We start from the raw sequence: 17531 nt of genomic DNA, 5'->3' as shown, positions 1-17531 counted from the left end.
TTCAGAAATATGAATTCGACTAATGCTAGTTTTATTTTCATCTTTTGCATAATTCTGAAATCTATGAGCACTGGTCATTAAGGCAAACGATTTAAATAAAGAATGCGGCAAGAATTCAGTTTCAAATATAACTAAGAGACACTCGGCTGAACAACTTTCTTTTTTTTAAACAATCTACCTAAGGTCAAATACCACAGCATCATCCGTTTAAAAAGCTATATAAATGTAGCCTCCATCGCTCATAAACCTCCTTCTGTGCTTAAGAAAATGAGAAAGAGAAGTAAGCAGCCAGGGAGATGTTCATTTCCATTTTATTTTTAAAATGTTATCTCCATAAGACATTGAAATACATATTTTGCAGTAAATAAAATGAAGTTCCTATGCGACATTTTCTAGTCCTTCTTTCCCTCAGCATAATTCTAACTCCACAGTATGTGCTCCACAGACTGTAGCAGATTGCAAGTCTCGAGGTCAGAGTATATGCTTGAAGCATCAATGGCTACACCTGTCATTTTAGTTTTCCTGGGAAGAATGTGTTATTGTTTAATGCTGTAACATGCATTCATTACAATCTAACTTCTAATTTTGCCATTGCCATGGAGGTGACTCTAACTACTCATTAACAGAAATATTTTAATAATATTTTAACTGCTAGTCCCTCTCATAATTATTTTTATTTAATTATTTGAGACACATAATTTTTTCCTGGCCCTGCAGACTCCTGCAATCCATTTTGGTTTGCCTGTGAAACCATAACACAGTTTGTTAAGGTGGAAGGAAATCAGGTTTGTAGTTTTGAGCATTAGTAAAAATGTTTAAAGTCTGCACAGTGTGATTATTGGGAGGGAAACATTTTCCCTCTTCACATTTCCCTACTATTTGCACCTGATTAACATAAAGAATAATGTGAAGAAATTGCCAAATCTGACTGGAAAATCTACCTTATTTTCACTTATAACTCTGCCTGCTGAACTGATAATTCACTTATCCCAGGGCTTGATGAGAACACCGTCTTCCTCAGACAAAGGGTGGAGTTAAAATATCCTGGGTGGTCCAATTCTCTTTAGTAGCTTTGTTCCAGGGTAAGCCTGGTTTTATGAAAATCCATTTTGTATATTTTCCCCCAAAATGGGTTTCTTATACGTACATCTAAAATGTCATAGTTGCTTCTAAGATACATTTCACTAACTTCCCTCTTGGCAAAATTGGTCGTGCTCTGTCAATGTCGTTCTTCTGAATCAAGCAAACTATGAGCATTCCTCTTGCTCATTTCAGCCTTGACAAAACAGTTCAAAGGGTAGTAATCAAAGATACATCACCAAAATAGACACACATGGTATATGGAGTAAAATTTCTAATCTCTCAGGCACCCCAGTAAAACTGCCACAGAACTAACTTCCTAACATAACTTAGAAATATGCATTTTTTATAATTTCCTGAAAGATTTTACTATACTAATTTCATTTTTCTAGAACAATATTGATTTTAAAATCACAATATTACATACTTATAAAGTCAAAAAAGACTTTTAGGATATAGTAGTTGGTAAAGCATTTTTTCAAATAATTAATTAGTGAGGCAATTTCATTTCAGATAAAATACACATATAATTAACCAAAACGGTACCCCTGGAGGTGACAAGGTTTGTTGTAGAGACAAGCAGAGATTGCTACTGAGAGAGGCAGGCAGATCTCTGCGTGCACACCATTCTGGAATCTATTCGTTCTTCCATGGAAGGTAAGTTACTCACACTCTTTGAGACTCAGTTTCTGCATTTGTAAGATGTGGCTAATTCAGGCTACAGCGTTTTTTTAAGATTTCAATAAAATAATACATAAAGCTTCATCACACAGTAGGTATTTAATAAATACTAGTCCAAATTTTCCTGTGTGTTTTGCCCTTGACAAAGCATTACCAAACACAAATTTCTTGTTCTTCGTTTTCTGTCACTGACACTCACTGATGTGGCCCAGGAGAAATCTTACATACCCTTACCTGGATATTTTTTTCCCTAAAATATTTGTTATGCTCCAATTCTCAATTCTTCTGAAACTGGCATCATTTCCAGCCTGGGACAGTACTAGAGATAGCAGAAGAGCGTTTTCCTGGGTAGCTAAATGCTCTTGGCCTCCCTTCCTCCCTCTGTCTTTCCCTCCTTTTTGCTTCTCCCTATCCTTTCTTCCCTTCTCCCTTCCTCTCTCTCTCCTCCCTCCCATTCTCCTTAGCTCCCTCTCCCTCCCTTCTTCCCTCTTAAAAAACAATATCTGCTTTCTCGGCCGTGAGGTCTCTGGATCCCTAATAAACATCCAGCTGTCTTATGTCTGCAGGCCTTCCATCACCCGTTACACAACCTAGAAACCGGGAGGTCATCCCTAGCACCTCCCTCTCCCTAAGGCCCCAATCTAATTCATTACTCGTGATTTTGTCTCCTAAATATTTCCCGAGTGGTCTACTTCTCTCCATCCTATGACACCACCGCCTCCCTTAAGCGGCATCCTTCTTGCCGAACAGCAAGTAAGCAAGTCCCGACTAGTGTGCCTGAACCCCGCAGACCACCCAGCTGTTCTCTTTGCCGCCAGAGGGAGCTTTTCACAAACTGGCCTTAGGATCCCATGAGAAGGTAGCATTTCCAATAAAGGGCTCTTGGATCAATGGTGTTGGGATATACCTTACACCAGGGGAAACTCCAGATGTATTAAGAAACAAAACCACACAAACACTAGAGTAAGTTATGGGAGAATATTTTTATATCATAAATAAATGGTCATCAGAAAAACCAATCATATGATCAGAGGGTTTGGGCTGTGAGCCAGGCACCATCAGGCCCCCTCTGACCTCCAGGGAGGGGAGTGGGCTGGAGGCGGAGTTCAGCTACATGGCCAGTGAGTGGATCAATCTTGCTACATAACGCAGTGCCAGTACGAACTCTGAACACGGAAGCTCACTGGCATCTCCTGGCTGATGAACGCTCTGATGTGCCGGGAGGGTGATGTACCCGATTCCACTGGCAGGGGCCTGAAACCCCACATTTGGGATCCGCCCAGGCCTCACCCTATGTGTCTTTCCATTTTGCTGGTCCTGAGTTGTGTCCTTCACTATAAAAATATGATCCTAATGATAGTAAAAATAATAATAATAGTAGTATCTGTCTGTTATGACCTAACAGTCATTTGGCACTGAAGCACTGGCAGTCCTAGAGGACAAAAGCACAAACGTGACCAGGGCATACCAACATAGTGTTCTGCAAGCTGTGCAGGGGTTTCTTACAGTTTCTTAGAGCTTCTTAAAGGAATAGAATCTAAGGTAGACCGGAGCCCATGGAAGAAGTAATGTGAGCTGCATAGAAACAGTTTTCTCCTGTTGCCTTTAGATATATGTTTGATAAAAGGGAAGAATTTATCAGATTAAATGTTTAAAGAAGTCTTTCTCTGCCCTCATGCCATGCCAGAGTTTTTTTTGTTTTATGAGGAAGATTGGCCCTGAGCTGTTGCCAATTTTCCTCTTTTTGCTTGAGGGACGCTGTCACTGAGCTATCTGTGCCAATCCTCTATTTTGTATCTGGGATGCCACCACAGCATGGCTTGATGCGCAGTGTATAGGTCCGCACCCAGGATCTGAACTAGCAAACCCTGCGCTGCTGAAGTGGAACATGTGAACTTGACCACTACGCCACCGGGCCAGCCCTGGAGAGATTTTTTTTTAAATCTCTTATCATTTTCTTAGAGTGCCTTAGAGACTAGCAATTTTACCTCCTTCACTTACAGATATATGTAGACTACTTGGTCGGTTTTCTTTTTATATTTTATACTTTTATACAAAAATTTTTACCAGGCAAAAGTATATTTAATGTATTCTTTCAAAATCCCAAAATATATTCCTCCAGTTTGCACTTCAATTTTGCTTTCTGTAGTTTTATTTTGTTCCTTCTTAATATCAGCACTGAAATTAATTTATGAAAAGGGGACTAAAGAAAAATGAGTTGATAGAGAATATTACTGATGCCTCGGCCATGTCTCTAGTAGTCTGGATAAAGCCACTATGTCCAGCTGATGTCCGCACTTGAGCTCATGTCTATACTGCAACTCTCATTTTTTCCAGGTGATTTAATGGCAAGAAAATATAGCTTCACTCCATTAAACACTGTTTTCCTAGATGGTGGAATTTTTGGTGTCTTTGAAAATTGAGTTAATCCTTTTGGTTTATTTGTGTTTTTTATCTTTTGAGGAAGATTAGCCCTGAGCTAACATCTGCTGCCAACCTTTCTCTTTTTCGCTGAGAAAGAGTGGCCCTGAGCTAACATCCATGCCCAACTTCCTCTACTTTATATGTGGGATGCCTGCCACAGCATGGCTTGACAAGTGGTACAAAGGTCTGCACCCAGGATCCAAACTGGCAAACCCTGAGTCACCAAAGCGGAATAAGCAAACTTAAGCACTGCGCAACCAGACTGGCCCCTGCTTTATTTTTAAAGGCAAAATCGGCAGCTATGTCACAGTATCATACTATATCAACTTGAGTGCAAAGTGGTCAAGTGACAGCTAATGTAGAGAAAGTGGTGTTATCAGTTTTGTACTTCAAAACATCAAGAACTTCAAAATTACATTAAAGAAGCAAAACCTGAAATCATGTTTTTCAGAGAGCTTTTAATTGAAAAACCCTATTCATTAGTGTGAGCTAAACACCCCATTGCTATAAAACAAAAAAAAGCAACCAATTATTTGCCTTCAAAAAAACAGAATATCCTCTGCGTTTTATGCCTGCTTTTAAAAAAAAAAGTATGTTGCACTTCTTAGGGCTCTCAGTTTTAGATACAGAGAATGCAAATATATAAATGATCCAGTTATGCTTTACTAGCGCTTAATAAATCAAGATTGCACATTGAAGAATGCAGTGACATTCTAAAATTTAGCTTAATATTTAATTAACAGATCCAATATGTAGTCTCTTCTGGACTTTAAAATCATTGTGTTCAGTTTAGAGGTTTCCTTTACAATGACCAAGAAGTTTTCTAACTGTTGATTGCCTTTTTCTATAATGGTTAGAAATGAATATACTACAAAAAAGACAAACTGATTAAACTTAAATAATATATACAAATTGTCTTAATAACTAATGCCTTCCATCCCTTCTGTCCTTTCTCATTGAGGTTTTATGGCCTCTACCTTCACAATCCCATTAGATTCAGATTATATAATAGGAGATCATTTAGGGATTTTTATATAAGATTAATGAGAACAACATTCAAGCACGGTGATACTGTGTTACTACATTATGCTCAACAATGGAAAAAAATACCATTCTCCTACAAAGAGATATAAATGCCTATGTACCAAATTCTACATATGTTGAAGTAAACTAAGCAAGTTGATTGGCACTCCTACTTGCCAACTGCTAAAGGAACTCAAAATAGTCAGCCATACTGTATACGTGTGGATACATGACTTGGTTCCAGTTGGAAAATTCCATTTGCTACTATGCAATACTGATGCATCTTGTGAGAGATTTAAGGATTTCTTCAGAATCCCCTCCTTTTCACCAGTGTTACCACACTAGTATATTTCACAGAGACATTTACATGCTTTGCATTTTAAGTGCCTCAGAAATCCAAGCACAGAGCCCGCACATTTCCACTGCACCATCAGATGTAATGAGTTATGGTACTATCGGCATGTTGATAAGCTATAGCCCAAAGAAGAACAAGAAGGAAGTATAAAAAATATGGCCAGAGGATGGGATAAAATTATCAGCTAGTGTGTTTTCCTGTTTGGTTTTAATCTACATTTAATTAAATTCTTATCTTCTGTGTACTTATGGTCGCATTTGAATGGCGAGACTGCATTCATTATGAATGGTAAAACTTAACTCAGAGAACATTACATGTGGCTTCTTTAAAAAAGAGAAGAAGAAAAATGCTGTCTTTATTCTTTACACTCAGGTCTTATAAAAGGGGACCAAACTCTCTCTCAGGTCAAGTGCAGTAGCACTTAACCTTTGGGTTAACTGATTTGGAAAGTTGGACTTAAATCAATTTTTAATGCTATTTTTTATTTTTACAATTTGGAAATGTTATTATCAAATTCTGAGCCTGAACAGAGCTGGCAAGGGAAGCAGTGAAGTGCATTAAGGAAATGCCTTCTTCATTCTTAAAAATAGAGATGATAACAGGAAGTTTTTATTAGTACTGCAAAATGTGTGCATTAGTCTGCATCCTTAATTATTAAAACCATTACATTTCCTTGTCTTTATATGCTGAAATAAAAAAAAAATGCCTTAATTGCTATTTAAAGTTTTTTTCTATGTCACAGACCCTTTGAGTTCTTTCAAGCATCCATATAGTTCAGAGAAAAATAAAATGTTTTGAACATTGCATTATTTTACACACTTACTAGCTTCATCACATTTTCAGTTCTATTCCAGGAATGGAGGGCAAATTGAGAACGTCCTTAAGGCGGTATTTAGTACTTGTGATAACAAGCATGGTTTCCTCTGGTCAACTTAAAGATTGTGTCAGCCTTAACAAAGGGAAACAGAGGCAACTGTTTCTGGTTTAGGTTGCAATGTTTATTGCTGTAGCACTGAGTTTTGGGAGCAGACTTGCTGTCTCCACAAACCAAAATTCATCAAGAACAAGAACAAAAAAACCCACCCTCCACAGTTACTCTCTATATATTGCATAAACTGCAGATTATTCTCTCACATATTTTCATAGCTTTTCTTAAAAGCAACAATTTGTGACTAGTACCTGTATGCCAATAAAACAAAAACATTTCAAATGAGCATTTGTTATTACTTTGGTGTTTTATGCAATGGGGAATACTAACCAGAAAAAGTTTAACATTCCAATTGAACACTCTAATTCAAACAGTTGTAATTAAATAATGGTAGTTACCAATGACTTATTTTCCCCAAATATCCCTAGCATAAATACATTGGGAATGGCATCATTCTACTTTGACTCAGCTTTGTTTTGAAAAGAGCTGTAAAGTCCCAAGAATTGAGCCAAAAAGTTTTTATCTGCCACACTGGAGACTCCGTAACTGTGCTGTATAATGAATAAAAAAACCTAATAAGCCATTGACCAGTCATTTACCTAAAGACTCCAAAGGGGAGAAAGGATATTTTCAGTATACATCCCTTGTACTTCAACAGTTTCTTTTTAAGATAAGCATTTTTATTTGATTGGGCATTTATACAATTCAGTAGATGGAACTGTCATTCTTCTGTACATAAGTGGACAATAAAACCACAACTGGGATAAAATAAAAAACTGGTGATAATTCTATAACTTGAAGACTTTTGTCAAAAATTATTCTTAATTCTCAGAAGCTAGGCAAGCTAAAATATTCCTAACAAGTGACGAATCCTGTGTAATCAAACATATCTTACTCTGAAAGCACAGCTCTTTGAAGTCATAGCTTGATAACCATGTTTTACTATAACATATAACACATAGAAGTTAAAGATAATGTTGGTAACTTGCTTTGTTTTAGTTAATTAGGTATTTTTACAAAAACCCTTTATATGAGTTCTTTTAAGTACAGTTACAATATATGTTTTTTTTTTTTTCCGTAAACATGCATGAAATGGTGTCTGTCCATGCACTTAATACTAACAAGATGTTCTGTGTGATGCCTTTATCTGGAGGATTTGAAATGCTTAAGATAATTCATTTCAATAAATATTTATTGAGCAACAGTAAATTGACCTAATTTACTATTAGATAGTCTCTCTGTGAGGTACTGTGTAGAAAATACAGCCTCGGTACAGTTTTGTGCCACATAACGACATTTCAGTCAATGAGGGACTGCATATACCACAGTGGTCCCATAAGATTAGTACCATAGAGCCTAGGTGTGTAGTAGGCTGTACCACCTAGGTTTGTGTAAGTACACTCTATGATGTTCGTACAATGACAACATCGCCTGAAGACACATTTCTCAGAATACATCTCGATCATTAAGCAACACGTGACTGTGTAGGCGTATAATATAGAAAGCCAATAACATATTGCAGTTTATTAAGGGCTATATAATATAAGGATACATTAAAACTAAGGGAGCTGAGGGGCCGGCCCAGTGGTGCAGCGGTTAAGTGCGCACATTCTGCTTCGGCGGCTTGGGGTTTGCCGGTTCGGATCCTGGGTAGGGACATGGCACCGCTTGGAACACCATGCTGTGGTAGGCATCCCACGTATAAAGTAGAGGAAGATGGGCAGGATGTTAGTTCAGGGCAGTCTTCCTCAGGAAAAAGAGAAGGATTGGCAGCAGCTAGCTCAGGGCTAATCTTCCTCAAAAAAAAACCCCAAAACCAACCAAACAAACAAAAACTAAGGGAGCTGAGGTGGAGAAGATGTGATGTTCAAGCTGGTTATGAAAATAAGAGCTAGAACTCACTAGGTGGATGGTTCTGTGGATGCTTAAGAAGTAACACGTGTACAATCCTCATTGTTTCCTCAAAACCATTGAGAGAATTGAGTTTGACTGTGCCAAGAGTTGCCAAAGAAGAGCAAACAATTCCTACATGAAGTTGTGAGATAACCAGGATGCAACTGTCTGTATACAATAATATAGCCCAGGCTGCATCCAAGTCATTTGTCTGTCCTTATTACAGCCACACTCACCTTCTTTAAAAATTTCAAATGCACCATTTACTCACTGCCACAGGCCATTTGCATAAGCTGGTCCCTCTGGCTAGAAAACTTCATCCTATTCCCATCTGACTAAGTTCATCCTTCAAAATCAGCTCATGCAAGCATCATTTCTTCAAGACAGCTTTCCTTGACCTCCCCTATGCACACACACACACACACAACAAACTCACACAGTTTGGGTGTGTTTCCCTGGTTATACGCCATGAAAGAAATTTTTACATTTGTTAGTGTCTGTCTTTCTGACTAGAGAGTAACCTCTATGAGAACATGGACATAATCTATTGTGGATCTACATTACATCCTCAGTGTCTAGTTGAAGTGCAACACCAATGCATTGAATGTATATATGACTATAGGTAAGACACCTCCTGGCCATTCTAGGGTAGAGGTGGGACCGTGGTTCCTAGTGTTGGGAACATGACGGACTGTGGGTAGGAGTGCTGCTTGTCTGATATCTGTGGAAGTGCTCAAGCATACTTTACACACCATGGCTAAACTGTTTAAGAGCAGACACTTCCACAGGGAACTATAAATAGAATGATAAAGAGCCAGGAGAGGGAAGAAGTGAGTGTTCCTCCATGTGCCCAACCCTAGTTTTGTAGACAAGTCAGAAAAGAAAGTGAGGTAGATTTCAGGATATCATTTTCAGAGTTTCTCTATTTGCATGTCTACAACATGCATATTTATGATGCTTTTAAGGTTTTGGGTTCACTTGATTTGACTTAAAAATGATCTCCTGTGTTGACCCCAAGAGGACCCCAGAGATCTGAGTGTTTCAGATATTACCACCTCTCCCCGCTTGCATGTCAGCCCTTGGGAGTGGAGAGACCAGGACCCTACATGTTCTTGGCTAGCCCTATACTATTCTTCACTGACACTCATGGCCTTACCACCATTCTCCAAGTTCTGATTCAAGCAAAACTAATCCTACTGTGACTTTTATCTCTGTTTTTATCAGTCATTCCTAGAAGCCCAGGTCTCCCATTACCCTCATCCCCATAGTCAAATCCCCATATGGCCTGACTGACATCTCCTATCCTATCCTCACCAACACCCCAAAATCCTTCCACTGGTACTCAAGGGAAGTTACCAGCAAAATCTTCTATAGCCTCAACCTGCTCTGAACATTCACTTTGCCTCTGCTCCTTCCCTCTCGAGTGGAGCTGATTTCACTCCCAGGAAGTGCATATCACTTGAGCTGAAGGTGGAATAGTTGTCTTTACTCCTCACTGCAGATTATTCTCCTTCGTCCTCTAAAATCCTGTTCTCATATTATCTCATATTGTCATACTATCACTTCTTGGCATGGTCATTTGGAAACTTCCAGATCATTTGTCATCATTTCTTGAAAACTTAGCTCCCAGATCTTCTCATATACTGCTCCTGATTTAATGCTTGGTCATGGCAAAATTCACAATATCCAGAGAGACCATCGTATTACCTCCTCTCATCCAGTGATCTTGCTCTACCCTACTTCTAACAACTCATTCTCCAGACCTTTTTATTGCTAATAATTTTAAACCCTGCCTGTATAATTTCACATCTGAGCATCCCATTCTCAAACCATAACTCCTATCATTCTAATTCACTCTTTCTAAAACTTTCATTCCAACATTAACTTCACTAGGACCTAAAATCCAATATTGCTACCTTTTTTCCATTGTCTTTTATCCTCTTTGCACCTTTAAACACTATGTCCTTCATCATAAGCCCTTCCTTGCAAATATCCTTCACTCCCTCACCTCCCCTTGCTTCATTGGATTAGCCTGGCAAAATCTCAACCCTGTTCAATACAGCTTCCCAGCTACTCTGCATTTATACCCAGCAGTAGACTAGTTGAACAAAAACACACAACAATTCCAACTGTTTCATTTTAAATTCACCACCAATAATATTAAGTGGGTCGGTAGTGTTCCCAGCAATCATACTATATTTCCCTAATCCATTCACTCTCCAACACCAATTCCCTGTCCATTCTCTCACAACTTTGCTTCTTTATTCACTAAGAAAATTGTAGTAATCAGAAGAGAACTTCATTTCCACCTCCACCTCAACTCAACTATATGCACCAGTGTCCACATGCTCTTCTCTCATGACTACTATTATGGATGCGGTGACCATGCCCTTATTTAAGGTCAACCCCCACTTGGGTGCTAGGTGCCCCCTCTTTCCTACAAACATCAATTTTTCAGTCTTAATTGGATCACTCCCATCAGCATGAAAACATACCATAATTTCTTCATCATAAACAATAACAACAAAATAAAAACCCTCCAGCTCTTATTTATCTGCTTTCATTTAAAACAAAACTCCTTGAAATAGGTATGTTTGCTTGCTATCTCTCAATTGTACTTGCCAATAGGTGCTCAGTCCCATATCTATAAGGAAACTGATCTTGTCAATATCACCAAAGACATCGATAAATCCAGGGGTCATTTCGTAGATCTTGTCTTATTTGAATATCAGAAAAATTGAATACAGTTTCTCCTTGAAACACGTTCTTCCCTTGGCTTCCATTCAGCACACACTCCTGGTATTCTTCTGACCTCACTGGCTGCTCCTTCTCAACTTCCTTTGCTGGGTCATCTGGCTTCATATGATATATTCTCCTCCTTCTCCATTCTGTCCAGCCACTCTGGACCACCCTGCTGTTCATGGAACACGCCAGCACATTCCAGCTGCTACCTGGGATATTCTTGCTTAAGACAGCTGCATGGTTAGCTCCGTTATACCCTTTTGACTTTCTTTCATCACCCTATGTTAAATTTTAAACCTCCTTTGTGTTTTATTTTCCTTCTGTCTTATTTTTCTCCATAACAAAGTATACATTTTGTGCATTTATTTATTTATTATTATTTTTTTAGGAAGATCAGCCCTGAGCTAACATCCGCTGCCAATCCTCCTCTTTTTGCTGAGGAAGACTGGCCCTGAGCTAATATCTATGCCCATCTTCCTCTACTTTTATATGTGGGACTCCTACCACACATAGCTTGCCAAGTGGTGCCATGTCTGCACCTGGGATCCAAACCGGTGAACCCCGGGCCACCACAGCGGAAGGTGTGCACTCAACCGCTGTGCCACCAGGCCGGCCCCTGTGCATTTATCTATCATCTGTTTCTCCTATTGGAATATTAGCTCCTAAGGGAAGGAAGTTCACTACTTTGATGCCTGGGACACCACTTGGCACACAGTAGGCTGCAGTAACTATTTATTGAGTAAATAAACAAAATAGACCAATATTTTAAATTTTTACTGTATTTCTAATGCTCTATAAGAAATTGTTTTCTGTCTATTTTCCACGACTCTAAAATAATTATCTTTATACATTAGTGTGCTGGACTTCTCTGGTATTTTAATAATATAGAATTGCACACTCATAATTAAAGCTCATTTTATTATTTTTACAATGTTATTTAGTTTTAAGGCATATTTCTATGCTATGAAAATAATTTACATTATCTTTTTATTGCTTTATTCTTCATAATGCATTAGAATAAACACTACTATGTTGGCATTAACCAATATCTCTCATATTTATATTGACCAGTTCTTTTTATCTCTCTCTTCTCCTTCCCTCTATGTTTTAACCTTTGCAGGAGACAGGGAAGAGGATGATGAAAGTGTGTTTGTGAAATATTTTATTTCTGATTAAACAGCCCTATATGAGGCAAATGGATTTAAACACTGTGTAACAGTTGCCATTTCTGAACCCAGCTTTGACTGTCTGTGAGGCATGTAATGAAATTAAGAAGAGCATAAAGATAAGGATTTGGGTGGATTTCTCTGTCTTCAGGATCAATTATTTTGACCTAAGTCCATTAGCCAGACTGCCCCAGTATTAAGGAGCATCTTTCAGTAATTTTAAGTCAAATAAAATAATTTCTGGGGTTAGGTGAGGATACAGGGAAAAGAAAACGGGGTTATAAGGAAGCGAACTTATAGAGAGAAATAAAAAGTCAACCCTCCCTGAAATAGACCCGAAAGCGTGACATCCATTGTTTGTATTGGCAGTGCTTGCCTTACAGTTGTCAACTTTTTTTGCATCACCCTCTAACCTAGCATTTCTGAAACATTCCTAAGAAGATTTGAAAGAAGCTGTTAAAAGCATATCTGCCCAGAAGCCCTGGAAAAACTAGAGCTGCAAAGTGTCTTTACTGTTTATATAAGAGCAATCAAAGATACCAACAAGAAAGACAGCCGAAACTGTTCTCTCAGGAAAGGAAAGCAAAATTTATCCAAACTGAATATGTCTATGAAACAGGTTACAGGCAACTCTCATATTTTGTAGCCAAGAACGCATAGCCCATATGCTTGTGTATTCCTCCCTATAGACATGAATATTCATAAATACAAATCCAGTAGATGAGAACAAACTAAGGAAATTTCTGAACATAGAAATTTCTGAACATAGAAATTGCAGAAAAACCTTTAAGGCCATTCAGGTAGTCACACTAACATGTGCCGTATGCATCACATAATTTGGCAAAAAAGATTACAACTACATTCCATTTATTTGTTATAATCTGTGACTGAGTTGTTTGATCTGTATTAGTTACCATGTTGAAAGCCACAAGTTGTTACTTGACCATTCTTTAACAGAACTCTTGCTAAAATCTAAAGCATTTCCTTTTTTGTTTTTCTTAAGCTGAGGTCAGAGAACAGAGAAACATTTGAAGCACGCATTGTTTTAGAGAAGTGCTCTCAAGGGTCATTGAGGTAGTCACTCTACTCCTTAAGGACCTGGCACACATTTTTCACTTCTTTAGTGGGATTTTTGTTGTTGTTGTTCACTTCCCAATATGGCCAGTGTTCCTGCTGCCAACAAATGCTTCATTTTTCAAACCAATGTGAGCTGGAAAACCAACAAACCAGTCTATATAGATTGTGCTTAAATTATGACTGAGCTCTCGGTGAAGATCTGAGAGACTCTTTTAATAATAAAGTGTTAGACTAAAATACAAGACGTTTTGTGGTATCTAACTAGGTTTTTGTTTAAGTCAAAGTTCATATTTGCATCTATTGAAACGTATACCTATATTTAAATTTAGGTGCTTTTTGCTTGTTAGTTGTTGCACCTTTATAGGTTCTTGGCTGTCTTCTGGAACATAGCAAAATTATATAGAAGATATACGTATACAAGAAATATTTCTGTAATATTTGTTTATGAGATAGCATCCTCTACAACAAAAGATTAACATTTAAAAGTTATGTGGGGGGCTTTTTGATCAGAAGAGGCCAAGGTGCAAGTTTCTCTGGTGGTCCCCATCCAGGTTTATCCCACACCTGGTGCCTCCACCACTCATTCCCAACTAGATCAAAGTCATATACCTTAGGTGCACTGGTGGGAAGTCGGTCCCACATGTGCCCTGGCCCCCAAAGTCGGTCCCCTGAATATGACTCCAAAAGAGGTTGGTGATGACATAACCAAGGCAACCAGTGATTAGAAGGGTCAGGATTACAGTGAAACTGACTGTTCAGAACAGACAGGCTCAGACTGAGGGGGTATCTTCTGCCTCTGCCCTGACCATCAAAAATGTCAAGGAACCAACCAGAGATGGAAAGAGGCAGAAAGATATTAAGCATACTAACAATAGCAATTTTCATGAGATTGTTAATATTGCCTGACAGACACAGCACCAATCTTTGGCCAGAGAACTCTCTGGAACCATTAAAGAGATCCTGGGGACTGCTCAGTTTGCAAGCTGCAATGCTGATGGCTGCCACCCACATGACATCATCAATGACATCAACAGTCGTATGGTAAAATGCCCAACTAGTTAAGAATTACAACGGAAAGTATTTCGATAAAGGATAATTTGACACTCCAAAAAAAAAAAAAGGTATGTGGAGGTCACATCATCTCTTCATGACATATAAAGACAATATGGTAGGGAATCTTCTCAGATTTATGGTCAAGACTATCAAGCATACAAATGCCCTTCTCTACCAAGTCTGAAGTTGTAAACAAAAAGAAGGCCACAGACGGCCTTCAACAAGTTCACAAACACCTTAAAACTATATGCAAAATCCTATGTGCATACGCACGCATTTTACCTGAATGAATTAAGAATTTTGGGTGAACAAACTTTGAAGTATTTAATGACCAAATGCAGACTATTAAGGAATTGATGAAATAACAGTGGTTATATCAGTTTATTATTCAATGTGAAAAGTGACTGATATTTTATCTAGTGTTAATTAAAAATATTAGACATATTAAAGAACAAATGTCTGTAAGGACTTGCATTGTATTAGTAGAAGAAATAGTCCTTGTGTACAAAAGCAGAATTCATATATTTAGATAGTGAGGAAGTTGTCTAATAAAGTACAATATTGTCATGGAATATTCTTCCATGTGTAGCCAATCATTGGCAAACCCAATAAATAATCCAAGCATCAATAAATCCTCAAGTGTTTATTAATTTCTTACTCTGTTTCTAGGGGTTCTGTGCAGTGGTGATAATTTGACTCACGGGTCTGTCTGAACAATTATCAATATGCTTGGCTATTTATTCTAAAGTATGGAAGAAATTAATAAATGCCAACTGCTTGCCTGTGTTCTAACTACTGAAAAAATCTTTATTTTCATGTGCTTATTTTTCAAAGGATGACTAACTGGCTCCTTAAGAATATGACATCCATTGTGGCTAGTATTAATAGAGTAAATTAAACTATCTTGAAGCATACCAGAGGTTCGAGGTCAAAGCCATTCATATTGAGATGAATATTAAAGTAGCAAATGTTTCTAAATGTCTGAACTGCAGAAGTATACTAGAAGTTTACAAAGGTATCTTTTTTCACATTCATGATTCTTCTATGGTCTCCACACTTGGTGGATCCCACTTCAGCTCACAGATTTATTGACACATGCAATGTGATTTGATTTCTACTTTAGTGCCTTGAATTTTTAACCATCTTGGTATATTAAAATTTCACTAGATAAGAGAAAAAATATTAATGCTTAAAAATATGGAGATGTTTAAACATTAATACTTAAAACACCTCTTAATAAAAAAGTAAATCAAAGTGACATATCATCTTTAACAGTTTATCAATAACAACATTACTTTTGTGCAAAAGTTGGGAAATATTCATCTTTCCAGGTGTTTACAGAGACGTTAAATTTTTGAAAAGGAGACAAGGGAGGAATTAGTTTGCTTTCCTTGAAGGTCGTCATGAGAAGGCTTGCCACAGACTGGTGCATGTTGCTGGCCGACCTACTGGATAGACCTATCCAAGGAAATAGAATTTGGAGTCATGCAACACACAGAAGAGCAAAAATGCTTGCTTCCTTCCTGCCAACACAGATTAAAATTCACATTTCCACCCATTACAAAGTTTGGATGACTTAAAAATGACTCAAATTGTCTATTTATCATAAAATAATCACCAAATTTTTGGGTGGTGTCTTTTTACACCATTTTATTATCTTTTTGGGTGGTATTTGTTTTTAAATTTTTAAACCACTTTATTGTAGTACGATTGACATACAAAAGCTGTACAGATTTAATGCATACAACTTGATGAATTTGGAGAGAAGTATGTATCTTACAAATTATTCCGAAAACTTGACCGTGTCCATTTTTAAAATCTCTTTCTATAAATAGTCTCTGTTAATTAAAAATCTTTTTAAAAATAACAGTATTTTACAGAAACTGGGAGTCTCATGATCTGTCCTAAATAGGGGCTTTACAAATTGGTTTATATTGGGAAGGACACTGCTGTTAAAATAAAATGATAAAAATGGAGTTGTTTCTGTAAATGGAGCAAATCAGGTTAGAAACCTTTTAAAAAATACAAAAGAGAAAACAAAGAACTTCACCAACTTTAAAAAATCAATTATAAAATACATTGTACCCAAGATGCTTTTCATTTGTAGTGGATTGGTTGTCTAAAAGCAACTGTATCATTGCTTCCTTAAAGCGCCCATATTTATATTTTCATCAAATACTCCTAACAAATCATGAAATCTCTATTCATTTTTTCAGCAGCAACAAATTATAAATCCTGGAGGGATACCTTTCTAAATGTATAAATTTATAAGCTTTAGTCTAAAGCGACATACTGAATCATATTTATAGAATATGCAACAAAATATTCACAGAGACCCTAAAATAGAACTATAAAAGTGGATCCTTGCAGACTGCAACCCCAGAGTGAGGAAAACAGAGTGATTCTCCAAAGTGAAAAAGGAGACGTTCAACATGTGTTGCCTTACTGGGTAGAGATGCTGAATGAAACTCTTAAGTGACAACCTCTTGTAACTTTATCTCCATTTATCACATACTGAGAATCACACGGTAGGAGCCATCCTGTATATATCTGCTGTTAAGCCAGGGCAGATTGCAAATATAGATAGTTAGGAATTGCAACTTTAGTGAAACCTACAAAATGGAGGAATTGCTCATCTTGTCATGCGAATATTTCTCTTCAGACAACTTTGTAATATACTTTTCCTACAATTCAACTTGTTCTATCTGTAAGAGAACCATACCACATTTGGTGTTTCTTTGAATATTTTGGAATTTCCTGGTAATGTAAACATTTAGAAAAATGTTCGTATACAGTATTCTTTCCTTATAAACAAATATGTAAAACTACTTGTAAATACGTCTTCCTCCTTTTTCAGTGAAATAAAATGGCTCAGATGTAAAGCTATTTCTGGGGAATGGAGGGATATGAGTCATTACTAGTGGGGTTCCAGATAAAACATATCATAACTATTTTTCTTTTGCATTTGTTTGGATGAAATAATTTTAAGTAGACACTAAGCACAACCCGTGGAAGCAAAACTGGCATATGATATGGAGCAGTGTAGTCTAAAGAGGATATATGAGACAGGAGAGTGCTGTTGGACAATGGCTGGGCACCATCGTGGGCT

At 37.5% G+C, this 17531-nt stretch overlaps 1 protein-coding gene and 1 pseudogene across 4 annotated transcripts in view; one reads left to right on the top strand and one right to left on the bottom strand.

Moving 5' to 3' along the window:
• ZFPM2 (zinc finger protein, FOG family member 2) overlaps window positions 1-17531 on the bottom strand; it is a 440124-nt gene that overhangs the window by 46184 nt on the left and 376409 nt on the right. The window lies entirely within an intron of this gene.
• LOC103551330 (large ribosomal subunit protein uL11-like) lies at window positions 9068-14431 on the top strand (annotated as a pseudogene).

Source organism: Equus przewalskii, chromosome 8 (assembly GCF_037783145.1).
Source record: "Equus przewalskii isolate Varuska chromosome 8, EquPr2, whole genome shotgun sequence".
Taxonomy (NCBI): domain Eukaryota; kingdom Metazoa; phylum Chordata; class Mammalia; order Perissodactyla; family Equidae; genus Equus; species Equus przewalskii.
The sequence above is the reverse complement of the archived record's forward strand: the minus strand, read 5'-3'. Positions and strand labels throughout refer to the sequence as shown.